Here is a 15,093-nt window from a genome sequence, read left to right as displayed (position 1 = left end):
CATCTCAAAATTCAAAAATCATCTCAAAATTCGCCTTCTAAATGGACCCTACTGGGATGCCCCTATTTAACATTGCAATTCATCTCTTCATCCTGTTCTATTCTCCCTCTCTTGCAACTTCTAACTTACTGTATTCTATACTTTTTTTTTTTAATGAGTAAATCCTCAGTGGTAACCCCTCCACCAATGTAAGCACCTGGCAGCTAAGGGGGTGGGCAGCTGGGCCCTTTGCCTGTTTTGTTTACTGATGTATCACAAGCACCTAGAACAATGCCTGACGCTTAGTAGGTGTCCCGTGGGATTCTCCAGGCAAGACTACTGTTGTGGGTTGCCTTTTCCTACTCCAGGGGATCTTCCCCACCCAAGGATTGAACCTGAGTCTCCTGCATTGCAGGCGTATTCTTTACCATCTGAGCCACCAGGGAATCCCAGGTGCTCAATAGTACATGTTAAATGAAAGACTTAACACAGTTGCATACAGGAATGATAGTCCAAGAGTCCCCATGCACACCCGTCACACACACAGAATTTTGTGCTGGCAACACTCAGGTGCATCCAGTGATTGACAGACTATGATGCCCATATACATGCTACTTATGGCTGGAGCCTGTGAGACTGCTAACCCTCTCTTGACCAGGAACTGCCCTCCTCCCCACCACCCATATCAGGGACAGGCAACGCCGACAGCTGTCCCGGCAGAGGGGGCTGCCCTGGCCTCACTCCTTCATGCCCTCAATGGCTTGAGGAGGGCCCTTGGGTGCCAGTCTCCATCCCAAGCTCCCGGAGAGCACAGCTGACAGGGACCACCAGACATTACCATGGTGCTGGGCAGGTGCAGAGCGGCACAGCAAAAGGATCTCTGCCCAGGACCTCCCTGGCTCTTTATATTCCTCAGCATCCATGCCCTCTTTCCCTCTAAGGCTCCACCCCTCCTCCTGCCCTGTGTCATAACCTGAGAGTTGGGAACAAGGAGAGGGTGGGGGTGGAAGCACATGGGCTGCCAGCTGTCCTGAGCAGGGCACAGTCCCTGCCAGAGGCCCAGAGGTGTGGGTGGCAGAGGCAGAGGCACTGGGGAGTAAGGTAATTTTGCTCCAAACCTACAGATCCCAGGGAGGAACTGTCTCTGGGGTTGAAAGGGGGCAGTGCTTTTCCCAGAGGCTATTTTCGGGAATAGGAAGGCTTCCCTTGTGGCTCAGATGGTAAAGAATCAGCCAGCAATGTGAAAGACCTGGGTTTGATCCCTGGGTTGGGAAGATCCCATGGAGGAGGGCATGGCAACCCACTCCAGTATTCTTGCCTGGGGAATCCCCAAGGACAGAGGAGCCTGGTGGGCTACAGTCCATGGGGTTGCAAACAGTCGGACACGACTGAGCGACTAAGCACAGGAGGGAAGCTATTTGAGAGGCCAGGCGCCCCTTACCTTCTAGCAGCCTCCAGGGTGCTTCCCTTACCCGCAGGGCTACTATGAGGCCTCAGCGCCCCTGCTGCTGGCTTCTGGGCCTCTGGCCTGGGGAGGGTAGGTGGCAGTGAAGCTGATGTTTCTGCCTTCAGGATTTCAGACCGCTCTGCTCATCCTGGAAGATTTTCTGGCCTGCTCAGCCACTTTGGAGCCCCTGCTGTATGATCCACAGAGCCTTATGAAGGGTGGTGGGTCTTGGCTGCCTGCCTGAAGGAGGAACTCCAGCCTTGGGTTGCCTCGGGTCACAGAGTTTTGGCTGTCTGGACCTGTCAGGGCCTCTCCAACTGCTCAACATTGCCGCTTTTCTTGGGTAAGGTTGTGAAATATAGGCTGATGCTTTTTCATGCCCACCCTATCCCCAGAAGGGGCACAATAGGAAGAACAGGGGCTTCTGGGTAGGAATCCTGACTTCACTACTTCCTGGCCATGTGACCGTGATCAAAGGACATTATTTCCCCTGAGCCTCCGCAGCCTTGTCTGTGCGATGGAGCTGGCTACACCTACGGCACAGAGCTGTTGTGAGAACTGAGTCCGATGATGCAGCTGAAGCCCTTGGACAACTCCTGGCACAAATAAGTGACTAGCCAGTATGAGGCCCCCCACTCTGAGATATGCTCCCCCCATCCCCCTACCTCCATCTGCCTTTCTCCCTCAGGGGAAATGGTGAGAAACTCAGTGTCAACATAATAGAAATTTATGGGGTGGCTCAGTAGCCAAGGGAGACCAGGACTACATTTCCATGGAGCCAAGGATCTCCAGGAGAAGAAATGAGATTCCTATGATAAAATTCCACAGTACAGGTGAGAGGAGAGATCTAGGGGCCAGTGTACCTCAAATCCCAACAAACAGGCTATTATTTATTCCACTTAGGCACAAGCCCAGGGCTTCCCAGGTGGCACTAGTGGTAAAGAACCTGCCTGCTGATGCAGGAGGCATAAGAGGCGTGGTTTCAATCCCTGGGCTGGGAAGATCCCTTGGAGGAGGGCATTACCACCCACTCCAATATTCTTGCTTGAAGAATCCCATGGACAGAGCGGCTTGGCGGGCTGCAGTCCATGGGGTCACAAAGAGTTGGACACGACTGAAGTGACTTAGCATGCATGCACAAGCCCAGCTCTGATACCCTGTCTCCAAAAGAGCTCCAATATCTGTCTTCTTGCAGCATTGGCTGTGAGAACCCAGGCTGCCCTTACAAATCCCTGGGCTCCTCCTTGGGCACCCAGGGCCTTCAGTCCCTCACTCTTCTGGGTTCATTTCATTCCAGGAACCCTCACATTCTGAGGGCTGGTGCTCAGCTCCCCTCCTTCCTTAGCCAGGATAAAAGAAAATGCTCGATGGGGTGGGCAGGTTGGGGGAGGAGGCCTAAAGAACTCTGTATTATTATCAATAACAGTAGCTCTGTGACTATGGAGTTACATACTGATAACTGATAATCATTGCAGCAGCTCAGTGCCGGGTACCAGCAGGAGCATTCTGGTACAGCAGCTATAATTTTGATGATCCATGCAGGCGTTGTTAACTGCTTTCACATTTGAGAATCAGAGAAGTTCTGAGACCTACCTAATTGGATCTGGAGGAGCAGTCCCATCTTCTTGGAAAGCTGCCCCTAGCCAGGTACATGCCTGTCTTTCCCTCAGGCCTCCAACCATCTGCTGTCCTGAGTCCCGCTCCATTGCCTCCCAGTTCCTTCACCCATCTAGTGCTCCTAACTCCCACAGTGGGGCTGGTCACCTTCTGTGCCCCTCCCCTCCCCAGTCTCCTTCCATCTGCTTGGATGTTTCTCCCAGGGGCCTTTTCGAGTGATTGCTTCCCTGCTCCTCCAGGCAAGACGCAGGCATCAGCATCAGACTGACCTGGGCTCCAAGTTTGCTGTGCTGCCTGCTGACTGTGCGTTCCTGGATAAGTCACTTTGCTTCTCTGAGCATGATGTCCTCAGCTATGGCCGGTACACACAGCTAGGTCACGGGGTTATTGGGAGGCAAAGCTGAGAGGAAGCTCCTCAGGTGTTAAGCTGCAAATCTGCCTTGAATTCTGTGAGTCACCCCCAGACCCTTCAGAGAAATTCCCTCTTTTGCTTAAACTGGCTTGAGTTGGACTTTTACTTGCAACCAAAGTCTTCCCTGGTGGCTCAGATGGTAAAGAATCTGCCTGCGGTGCTGGAGACCTGGTTTCCATCCCTGGGTTAGGAAGATCCTATCCCCTGGAGAAGGAAATGGCAACCCACTCCAGTATTCTTGCCTAGAGAATTCCATGAACAGAAGAGCTTGGTGGGCTCCAGTCCATGGGGATGCAAAGAGTCCAACACGACTGAGCAACTAACGAACCAATCCAAAGAAAACTGAAAAACTTCCCATTACTTCCTGGATAAAGTCCAACCTTCTTAGCATGATGTCTAAAGTCCTTCACAATTTGAACTCAACCTACTTTAAAAAAAAAGAAAAAGAAAAACCTGTAAAAACTTTATAGAAGAATTTAAACACAAAAAGCTGCCCATTTTAAATATACAGTAGAATGCATTTTGACAAATATGTAGTCACCCCCACAGTCTAGATTCAGAACATTTCCACCACCCCAGCAAGTTCCCTCTTGCTCCTTTTCAGTTCATCTGGCCCCAGCCCAGTGCTGATCTCATCTCCATCGGTTAGTTTTGCCTATTTTATTTTAGTTTTGCCATTCATACTATTGTTGTTCGGTCGCTAAGTCGTATCTGACTTTTTGCAACCCCATGGACTGCAGCACGCCAGGCCTCCCTGTCCCTCACCATTCATATAAATGGCATCAAACAGTGTGTTCTCTTTGTGTCTGGCTCCTTTCATTCAGTATCATGTTTTTGACATTTCTATGTAGTGTTAGGCATCTTGGCCGTTTGTTCTCTTTTCTTGTTGAGTGGTTGTCTTCCTTTGTGAGATGTATCACAGTTTGTTTATCTTCCCCCTGTTCCCGCTATTTGCATTTCAGTCCACTTTCTTCAACCACATCCCCGCTGTTCCTGGCTCATTGCACCTGTCTAACCCTCTGCCTGCTACATTCCAGCGGTCTCCTAGACAGCCTTGCTCTTTCACATTCTTCCACCTTTGCTTGTGCTGCTGCTTGTCTGGAATGAGTTGTTTCTGCTCCTCTGCCTGGTAAAACACCCCTGCCCCCCAGCCCCAGGGGCAATTCCGCTTTGGTGAGGCCTCCCTGGTCCCCTCCTTGCCCTGCCCTGGGCACCTGGAGCTTCTCTTTCCGCTCTGGTGACTGTGATGGTGTTTATGGGGTCTGCTGGCAGGTGATGCCCACGTCTGGTTCTTGTGCCAGCCTGAACTCCAGCGGAGGGAACAGTGCCTTAGTCATTCCCCATCCCACGGATAGGGCCCAGTGCCTGGAAAACAGATGCCTGGGGTTAGTTGAGAGAACATGTATTAACTACCTTGCCTGAGTAACAGAATATGAAAAATCAGGATGTGAGTTTCACTTCTTTGAATATTCCCAGAGGGATGAGGATGAGGGGCAGGGCAGGCCACCTCCCAGAAGGGGCCAAAGCCGTCCGGGGAAGGATCAGAAAAACTCGGAGAGAAATGGGGGAGCCAGTTCTTGAGTCTGGTTCTTCTTGCCTGAGCTTGGCAGGGACATCCAGTACCCTTTTGCTCAAGCCGGAGAAGGCGATGGCACCCCACTCCAGTACTCTTGCCTGGAAAATCCCATGGACGGAGGAGCCTGGTAGGCTGCAGTCCATGGGCTCACGAAGAGTCAGACATGACTGAGCAACTTCACTTTTACTTTTCACTTTCATGCATTGGAGAAGGCAGTGGCAACCCACTCTAGTATTCTTGCCTGGAGAATCCCAGGGACGGGGGAGCCTGGTGGGCTGTCATCTATGGGGTCGCACAGAGTCGGACACGACTGAAGCGACTTAGCAGCAGCAGCAGCAGAGACTCCTTCCAAAGGGGGCGGGCCTAGCTCTCTCCTCACAGCCGGTGGAGCTGAGAGCTTCAGACTCAAATCTTTTGCCTTAAGGAATCTCTTTGATGATGTGGGTATCTGGGCTAACTTGTGGGAGGCTGGTGGGACTGCTCCCATGCCTGGGACTCAGTAGCTCAATCTTCTTGATGTCCTTCCACCCTCTTTGTCTTGACCTCACTCTTAGGCCACAGGCTTTGACCTGATCTAGCTAAGCCTTTTGACTGGATCCCAAAGCAGAGTGGGGGTGCAGGTGTTCTAAAAACAGTTCTTGTTTATGCAAAGGGGAGTGGTCTGGAAAATCCCAGACGGGAAGCCCTCAGGGTCCTGCTTTAGTTCAAGAAGTCACTTAGCATTTTTTTTTTGTTTCCCGTGTGGCAAAAGTTTTATTACAGTGAAAAAGGGATAGAAAAAGCTTCTGACACAGACATCAGAAGGGGGCAGAGAGTGCTTTTTTACTAGCAACAAGCTAGTAAAAAAATACTTATTTGGTCACGCCGGGTCTTAGCTGTGGCACATGATATCTAGTTCCCTGACCAGGGATTGAACCTGGGCTACCTGCATTGGAAGCATGGAGTCTTAGCCACTGTACCACCAGGGAAGTCCCCACTTGGCATGTTGATTACACAGTGTTTATGGAGCACCTGTCTCCCTGCAGGGGTTGTAGGCACTGGGGCACATCATGAAATCAATAAAGTTCCTCTTCTAGGAGCTTCAGTCCCACTCACACTCTTTTATTGGGTGGCTCAGAGAGTAAAGAATCCACCTGCAATTCAGGAGACTGGGGTTCCATCCCTGGGTAGGGAAGACCCCCTGGAGAAGGGAATGGCTACTCACTCCAGTATTCTTGCCTAAAAAATTCCATGAACAAAGGAGCCTGGTGAGATACAGTCCATGGGGTCACAAAAGGTCAGAGACAACTGAACAACTATCACTTTCACTTTTAAAGGTTTCATTGAGATATAATTCATATATCATAAAATTCATCCATTTACTGAATACAATTCACTGGTTTCTGGCATATTCACAGAACTGTGCAGTTGTCATCCCAATCAATTTCAGAGTATTTTTTTTTATCACCTCCCAAAAGATACTCCATGCCCTTTGGCAGTCACCTTCTATCCTTCCCAGCCCTAGACAGCCAGCAGTCAACTTTGCAAGGTTAAGTTCTTTACAACACACATTCCTTTTATAACTGAAAAACATACCATTTCATGGCTATACCACATTTTGTTTATCCATCCATCAATTGATACATACGTGGGTTGTTTCCACTTTTTGGCTACAATGAATAATACTGCTATATGTGGACCCCAGGTTTTCATTTCTTTTGAGTCTACACCTAGGAGTGGAATTGCTGGATCATATGGTAATTCTTTGTTCAGCATTTTGAGGAGCTGCCAGACTGTTCCCCACAGGGCTGCTGCACCATCTGTTCTATGCACTCTCGCTGAGGGAGGCCCCCCTGGGCCAGACCAGAGTGAGAACTAGTGAGCTGACTGTCATCTTTCCTGTAAGACAAAATACCAGTAATTTCCCAACCAGAGTTTAGTTTCCCAGCCTCAATTTAAGATGATATTATTTGCATTCTTGTCATTCGAGTATTTAGTCTACTACTGAGGGCTCAATATATAACCTACTTGATTTCTTAACCTGATAGCTACCTTCTCTCATAAACCACCACACACAACTGTTTCCTCCAGAACCTTCCATCTTGGGCCACATTCTCAGTCCCAGGGGATGCCCGGTTCTGGCTTCATTGTCAGCGTGAGCAGTGGTGAGATGCCCACGTGCCTGACTCCTGAGGCCTGTGCAGGCAGAGGAGGAGGAGGAGCTGGGTTTTTTAAAAAATATTTATTATTTATTTTGGTTGCATTGGGTCTTAGTTGCAGACTGGTGTGCGGGCTTGGCTGCCCAGCTGTATATGGGATCTCAGCTACCCCACAAGGGATTTGAACCCGCATCCCCTGCATTGCAAGGCAGATTCTTAACTCCTGGACCACCAGGGAAATCCCTGGGTTGTTTTTTCTTTTTTTTAATTGTATTTTATTTATTTTTTAAGAAGTTTTTTATTGTGATAAAAGTCGCATAATGTTAAACATACTATTTTAACCATATTTAACTTTACGGTTCAGTGGCACTAAGTATGTTCACATCGTTGTACAACTCTCACCATCATCTATCTCCCAAAATTGTCACCTTCCTAAACTGAAACTCTGTCTCCATTAAACACTAACTCCCCATTCCCTCTCCCTTCTCCCTTAACCTGGGCCCAGCCTCAGGGATCGACCAATGTACTTTCTGACTCTATGAATTTGACTATATTCTAGGTACTTTAGTACCTCGTATGTGTGCTGTGCTTAGTCACTCAGTCATGTCTGACTCTTTGTGACCCCATGGACTATAGCCTTCCAGGATCCTCTGTCCATGGGATTCTCCAAGCAAGAATACTGGAGTGGATTGCCATGCCCTCCTCCATGGGATCTTCCCAACCCAGGGATCGAACCCAGGTCTTCCACATTGCAGGTGGATTCTTTACTGTCTGGGCCACCAGGAAAGCCCAGTACCTCGTATAAGTGGAATCAAACAGTATTTGTCCACACCCAGTGTGTGTTGGAATGCATTTTTAAGGTTAACTTAATATATGGAGGAGTTTGGTCCCTGGGTTGGGAAGATTCCCCTGGAGGAGGGCATGGCAACCCACTCCAGTGTCCTTGCCTGGAGAATTCCATGGATAAGAGTCTGGCTGGCTATAGTTCATAGGGTCACAAAGAGTTGGACACAACTGAAGCGACTTAGCACACAGCACACTATATGGAAGAGGAGCTATTTTGACCGAATCTTTGCTGGCAGAGAAGTCCCTCCTATCCTTCATCCCCAGACCCGAGAAGAGAAGGAAGACAGCTCCCTTATCGTAGTATCACAAACGAACGAATGCCTAATGTGTCTCTTTCCCAGCCCCCCTCTCCCATCCAAATAGGGGTGCCTCTAAGAGGAACGTTAGCTTCACATCAGACCCAGGAGAAGTGGGAAAGAATTTGGCACCGACTTAATAGAAATGTCTGCTAAATAGGTAAACAACAAGGACCTACTCTAAGGTACAGGGGGCTGTATCCAATATCTTGTAGTAACCTATAATGGAAAAGAATAGATTAGAACTGAATCACTTTGCTGTACGCCGGAAACTAATACAACAGTGTAAATCAACCACGAAAGTGGAAGTGCTAGTCTCTCAGTCATGTCCGACTCTTATTGACCCCATGGACTCTAGCCTGCCAGGCTCCTCTGTCCATGGAATTCTCCAGACAAGAATACTAGAGTGGGTTGCCATTCCCTTCTTCAAGGGATCTTCCTGACCCAGGGATTGAACCAGGGTCTCTTGCTTTGCAGGCAGATTCTTTATTGTCTGAGCCACCAGGGAAGCCCATACCTCAAATTAAAAAAAAAAGTCTGATGAAACATGAAAGTATATATTCTTAAAATTCACAAAAAGAAACATCTTTTTTAACCAATTCAACATAATTAAGATTTATACAATTTTCACACAAAGCAGGATACAAAGAGAAACATCTTTCATCATGCAGATATCGATCAACCATTTTTGCATGTCCCTTTGGAAGGAGGGCTTCCCTGGTGGCTCAGACAGTAAAGAATCTGCCTGCAATTCGGGAGACCTGAATTCCATCACTGGGTTGGGAAGATGCCCTGGAGAAGGGCATGGCTACCCACTCCGGTATTCTGGCCTAGAGAATTCCATGGACAGAGGAGCCTGGCGGGCTACAGTCCATGGAGTGGCAAAGAGTAGGACTTTCACTTTCAGTTTTGGAAGGAGGGGGACAGTCTTCCTGAGTGAGGGAATAGAGTTGACTCCTCTTGAGGGCATCGGCTCTGCCCCTGCTCTCAGATGCTGTGCCAGGGACAGTGAGGACCAGAGACCCTGCAGCCCCCAGCTGGGTGTGGCCAGAGACCAGTCGTGGACCTCTCTGGGCTCCTGAGTCCTTAGACACCAAACTTAAGCTCCCCTCACAGGGTGGGCACTAGAGAGCACAGAGGGAAGCATCAGTTCTGGGTGGCCTCCTCTTCTCTTGGTTCTGGGGGTCCATTCATCTCCCTCTCCTGGGTTCCCTCAGCTCTTCCTGCTGTCCCCAGTGCCTGCCACATTCACAGCTGCCTTCTCAGGAGAGAGGCTTTGGGGGTCATCTGTGCATCTAGTCACCTGGCAGTTCTCACCTGTCCACACCATAGTTCCAGTCTCACACCCAAGGGCCTCAGGCCACATCTCCTGCCGACAGTCCCTACCTCGAACCTATTCCCAGCCTTGGCTGTATGTTGGAATACCCTGGGAACTTTTCAAACTTCTTTTGTGTGACCCCGCCCACAGAGCCTGCATGCATGTTAGCAGAGCACCCACTTGACGTCAGGCGCTTCACTAGGTGCTGGAATTACAGCGGTTAATAAGATGAAATCAACATCTTCAAAGAACTTTACAGTAGTAGGAATAGGTACTTATTTAGTGGAATAATTAATATTTCAAAAAATATCTTCAAAGAACTTTACAGTAGTGGGGGGTGGCAGTGGTTTATTCGCTAAGTTGTGTCTGACTCTTGCAACCCCATGGACTGTAGCCTGCCAGGCTCCTCTGTCCATGGGATTCTCCAGGCAAGAATACTGGAGTGGTTGCCATTTCCTTCTCCAGGGGATCTTCCTGACCCAGGAATCGAACCCTGGTCTCCTGCACTGCAGCAAGATTCTTTACCGACTGAGCCATGAGGGAATGGAAATAGGTACTTATTTAGTAGAATAATTAATATTTCAAACAATATCTATCAAGAGTCTACTTTTTGGAAATCCCTGTTGGAGAGAAGGTTTTTATCTCCTTTATGAGCAGAGTGGAAGGTGATCTCTTTAGATACATAGATGGATGGAGTCGGAAGGGATTTTAGTTAACTAATCCTCCCATTTTACAGATGAGAAAACCAAGGCCAAATGGCCATGTTTTCTGTGTATGAGGTGGAAGGTGTTCTCCAAAAACTAGAAGACTCTTGCTTGCAGTATGGTATCCCTGCCAGGTGCTCTCGAGAGCCGCTAAGCCTTTCTCAATCCAGTACCTGATGCCAAGTTAATAAAAGATTTAAGGCGCATTAGTATTATAATCAAGTTTAGATAAATTAAAGATTAGATTAAGCTGTGATGAATAACAGCTAAGGATTAGCAAGGAAGATTACAATTGCTTTTAAGTATTTATTTCTTTTAAGGCTGATAATTATATGAGTGATCTTAAACTAAGTCCAATTTAAATGTTATTTAAGTTCAGCTCTTTTTGTGACTTACCATGTTTTTGGAAATTGAAGAATAATTGGTGAGAAACCAAGCAAATCTCTTTACTAACCAAACCTACTAAGCCTGGCTCTGCCACTTGCTTGCTGGGTGATATTGGGCAAGTCGCTGAACTTCTCTGGCTTTCAGTTTCTTTATTTATAAAAGGAAGCTAATAATAGTAGCTATGAAGTGAGGAGCAGCATACCTACAGCAGAGCCAAGATGCTGCTGCTGCTAAGTCGCTTCAGTCATGTCTGACTCTGTGCGACCCCATAGACGGCAGCTCACTAGGCTCCTCTGTACCTGGGATTTTCCAGGCAAGAATATTGGAGTGGGTTGCCATTTCCTTCTCCAATGCATGAAAGTGAAAAGTGAAAGTGAAGTTGCTCAGTCGTGCCTGACTCTTAGTGACCCCATGGACTAGAGCCTACCAGGCTCCTCCATCCATGGGATTTTCCAGGCAAGAGTACTGGAGTGGGGTGCCATTGCCTTCTCCAGAGCCAAGATGACCTGGGGTCAAATACCAGCTCTACCACTTAGCAGTGTAATGCCTTTGGGCAAATTGCTTAACCTCTCTGTGTGCAGTTTCTTCATCTGTAAAATGGGGTGATAGTATTCCCCACCTCGGTATGTAATTATGAGGATCAAAGAAATGAACACATATGAAGAGACAGGAATTGTGCGTGCTTACATATAGCAGCTCTGGTGGGGATGATGTTTAGAGCACAGAGCATCAGCCCACAATTGCAAGATAAAATTTTGAATTATGAGCAAGCTTTCTGAACATCGAAGAATGCAGATCTAACTGGTGGGGTGAATTGTGAGGAGGCAGGTGCTTCAGACTCAGAGGAAAAAGATCTCTCTCATTTCTCCTAAACTCAGCCTCCTTTCATTCCTTAATCTTTGACCCTTCCACCTTCCTGCCTTGTCCAGGGTCTGCAGGGGCACTCCAAGGCCCAGTTGGCGTGTGGGAGTCTCCAGCAATGGACACTGGATTACTGGGGTGGATAGCAGGACTTCCTCCCATGCCCAGAGCCTGCACTGCCTTTTGTGAAGTTAAATAAAGTGAAAGTCGATCAGTCGTGTCCGACTCTTTGCTAACCCATGGACTAGTCCATGGAATTCTCCAGGCCAGAATACTGGAGTGGGTAGCCTTTCCCTTCTCCAGGGGATCTTCCCAACCCAGGGATCGAACCGAAGTCTCCCATGTTGCAGACGGATGCTTTACCATCTGAGCCACCAGGGAAGACTTTTGTGAGCTCGTCCCTACTCTATCGATGGACTACTTATGCCTGGTCCCCTTGCATGGTGCCTGAAGCAAAGCTCTTGCCACCTCGGTTGGGTGCTGGAAAGAGGATAAGTGTAGTGGGTGGCACAGTTAGGACTAGGCAGGATGCCACTAACAGGTGGGTAGGAATGAAGAGGACATGCTGTCCGTAGTAGATACCTGGGGCTCCAAAAGCCCTGGGGGGCCCACCGTCTTCCCCAGGAGGACCCGAGGTCAGTTATGGGCATGTCAGACAGCCAGAGACAGAGACTAACCACCCACTGCTCAGCTGGCACCTAGTGAGAGCCTGCTCAGACCTACTCCCAGGAAGGAACCATAGTTATAAGGCATTTTCTGTGTGCCTGGTACTGTGGCATCCATTCTGTGCCCTCTCCCAAGGTGGAGGCTGTTATCCCTATTGTGCAGATGAGGAAACTGAGGCTCAGAGAGGTTATGTAACTGACCTAGGACACATATACCACATGACAGAGCCAGGATTTCAACGCAGAGCTCTCTACTTCCAGAACATCCCACCCCATGGGGTTGTGGCAGAGTAAAGCAAGGAGGCAGGGCAAAGTGCAAGTGTTGGGCCAGGGGTGGGGTGGGGGGAGGAGGGCAATGCAGCAGCTTCTGGGAGAAGTTTTGGATCTCTAGACCGGTATCTAATGTGGGGGCAGGGCCGGTTAGTGTGTGGCTGGCGGGTGATGATGATGGTGGAGGGGGTTTCAGGCTGTCTGAGGTTGTGATGGGAGTCAGGGCCCAGAACACTTGGTTCTCCAGGGAAAATTTGGTTTGATCCTGGACGGGTGGGGGCGGGGTACAGCTAGCTGTCCAGATGCCCTGTTGAGGCTTGGGTTATGCTAGTGCTGAAGCTGGTATCTGACTCAGTACCAGTGAAGCTGGCACCCTATCTGGAACAGAATAAGAGCCTCCTTTCTCATAGAAATTTGGTTTTCTTTAGAAATTTGGTTTTCGAAGTGGGGAATGCACCTAGGGGTGCATCAGATGATCCTTTAGGGTATGGTAAGAAAATACTGGAACTTCTATTTATAGTCTAAAAATAATCATTAGAATTTTTGAATGTGATTTTTAATAGTAACTATGTATATTAAAAATCACATTCAAAAATTCTAATGATTATTTAGTAGCATACATATAGTAATATGGCTTCCCTGGTGGCTCAGACGGTAAAGCGTCTACCTGCGATGCAGGAGACCCGGGTTCGATCCCTGGGTTGGAAAGATCCCCTGGAGAAGGAAATGGCAACCTACTCCAGCACTCTTGCCTGGGAAATCCCATGGAGGAAGGAGCCTGGTAGGCTAGAGTCCATGGGGTCGCAAAGAGTCAGACATGACTGAGTGACTTCACTTCACTTCATATAATAATATATAAATATAAGTATACTTACAGTGATGGTTCCAAACTTTTTTGTTTTTACTGAGAGATACAGACAGTAGAAAAGGCTTCTAGAATAAGACTGGTGAATTGCTGAGGTAGTGGGCTAAGGGATCGGAGCCGGTGGGTGTAGAAACAGAGACGCGGGGTAACTGTTGGCGGCCCCTGCTGGTCATCACCGGAAGTGCAACATCACTCAATTACAGAACGGGCTCTTTTAGGGCTTCCCTGATAGCTCAGCCGGTAAAGAATCCGCCTGCAATGTGGGAGACCTGGCTTCGATCCCTGGATTGGGAAGATCCCCTGGAGACAGGAAAGGCTACCCTCTCCAGTATTCTGGCCTGGAGAATTCCATGGACTAGAGTCGGACACGACGAAGGGACTTATTTCACTTCACTTCTGCTGAAAATTTATAACAGCTGCTCCGAGTTTTCTCTCTTTCTGTGCGTTGAATCCCAAAGCCTTGGAGCGAATATCCACCAGAGGAATATCTCGATTTGAGGGTAAGCAGAAACACTGCCGGCACCGTTGTGGCGCAGGCAGGGAAGAAGACAGACCTCAGAGGAAGAGGACTCATTCCTCTCACTTTTCCACCTGCCTCCTCCCCACCCCAACGCCTCATTTCTCCTTACTCTCCACGTTCCTCCATCCCACTGGCAGAGGGGGCAGCCTCTAACTGCCATGGAATGCATTGTGGACCCCTCAAACCTGCTTCCTACCCCAGCTACACTATATCCCATCAGTAACACCCTCATTCCTTTGGGGCCCTGCTTAGAACACAGCACGTCTATTACGACATTCAGTTGTACCGCTAGAAAGTGATTTCTGTGTCTGACATTCCCCCTTCCGGACCTCCACCTTCAGGAATCACTGATGCTGGCCCTGTAGCTGGTATCTGACAGTATCAGTGAGGCTGGCACCCTATCTGGACCAGAATAAGAGCCTCCTACTCTGTATCAGGAAATGTTTCTCCTCTCTCTGTAACCTCATGGGGCTGTTGTGAGAATTAAACAATTTATCAATTGTAAGGTCTTGAACAGATGTGAGGAGCTGGCATTCTATAAGGCCCTTATAAGAGAGATGCTTGCTGACTGACTAATGGGGGTGGGGGGAGGGACTGCGAGGAGGCAGCTGGTAAGAGTAATGAGTTAGGCTCCATTTCCTAGAGGGCCAAAATCAGGGATCCTCGTTCTGGGGATCTTGAATGAAACTAAAAGTTTGCTGTATGTTGTTATGGGGTAATAGTTGCCTGACTGAGAAGTAATTAATACTATGGAGAGATTCAAGATGCTTCCATTTCCCCACCACCAAATAGCCAGGTGGACAGGCTAGAGTGGAGAGTAGCTTTCATGACGGGAAGGGGACTTCTTCTCTTTTTAAAAAAATTTATTTGGCTACTCCTGTTCTTTGTTGCAGCATGTGGGATCCATTTCCCCGACCAGGGGTCGAACCCCGGGCCCCCTGCATTGGGGACGCAGAGTCCTAGCCACTCGACCACCAGGGAACTCCCAGGGACTTCTTCCTAAATTGAATTATGAAGATCTTTTGGCTTGAAGGCAGAAGAGAGGGCAGAAAGCATTTTGCTCCGCCAAGTTCTTTGGTTGGAGACGGAAGCCTGTAATTCCAGTCCCTGCCATCTGGGGTCGCTAACTAACTTTCCTTTCCTTGCTCAGTAATAAGGGAGGAGACCACCGAGAAACATCAGGACTTTCTGT

This window comes from Bos indicus x Bos taurus, chromosome 19 (assembly GCF_003369695.1).
Source record: "Bos indicus x Bos taurus breed Angus x Brahman F1 hybrid chromosome 19, Bos_hybrid_MaternalHap_v2.0, whole genome shotgun sequence".
Classification (NCBI taxonomy): Eukaryota; Metazoa; Chordata; class Mammalia; order Artiodactyla; family Bovidae; genus Bos; species Bos indicus x Bos taurus.
Note: the sequence above shows the minus strand (reverse complement) of the source record.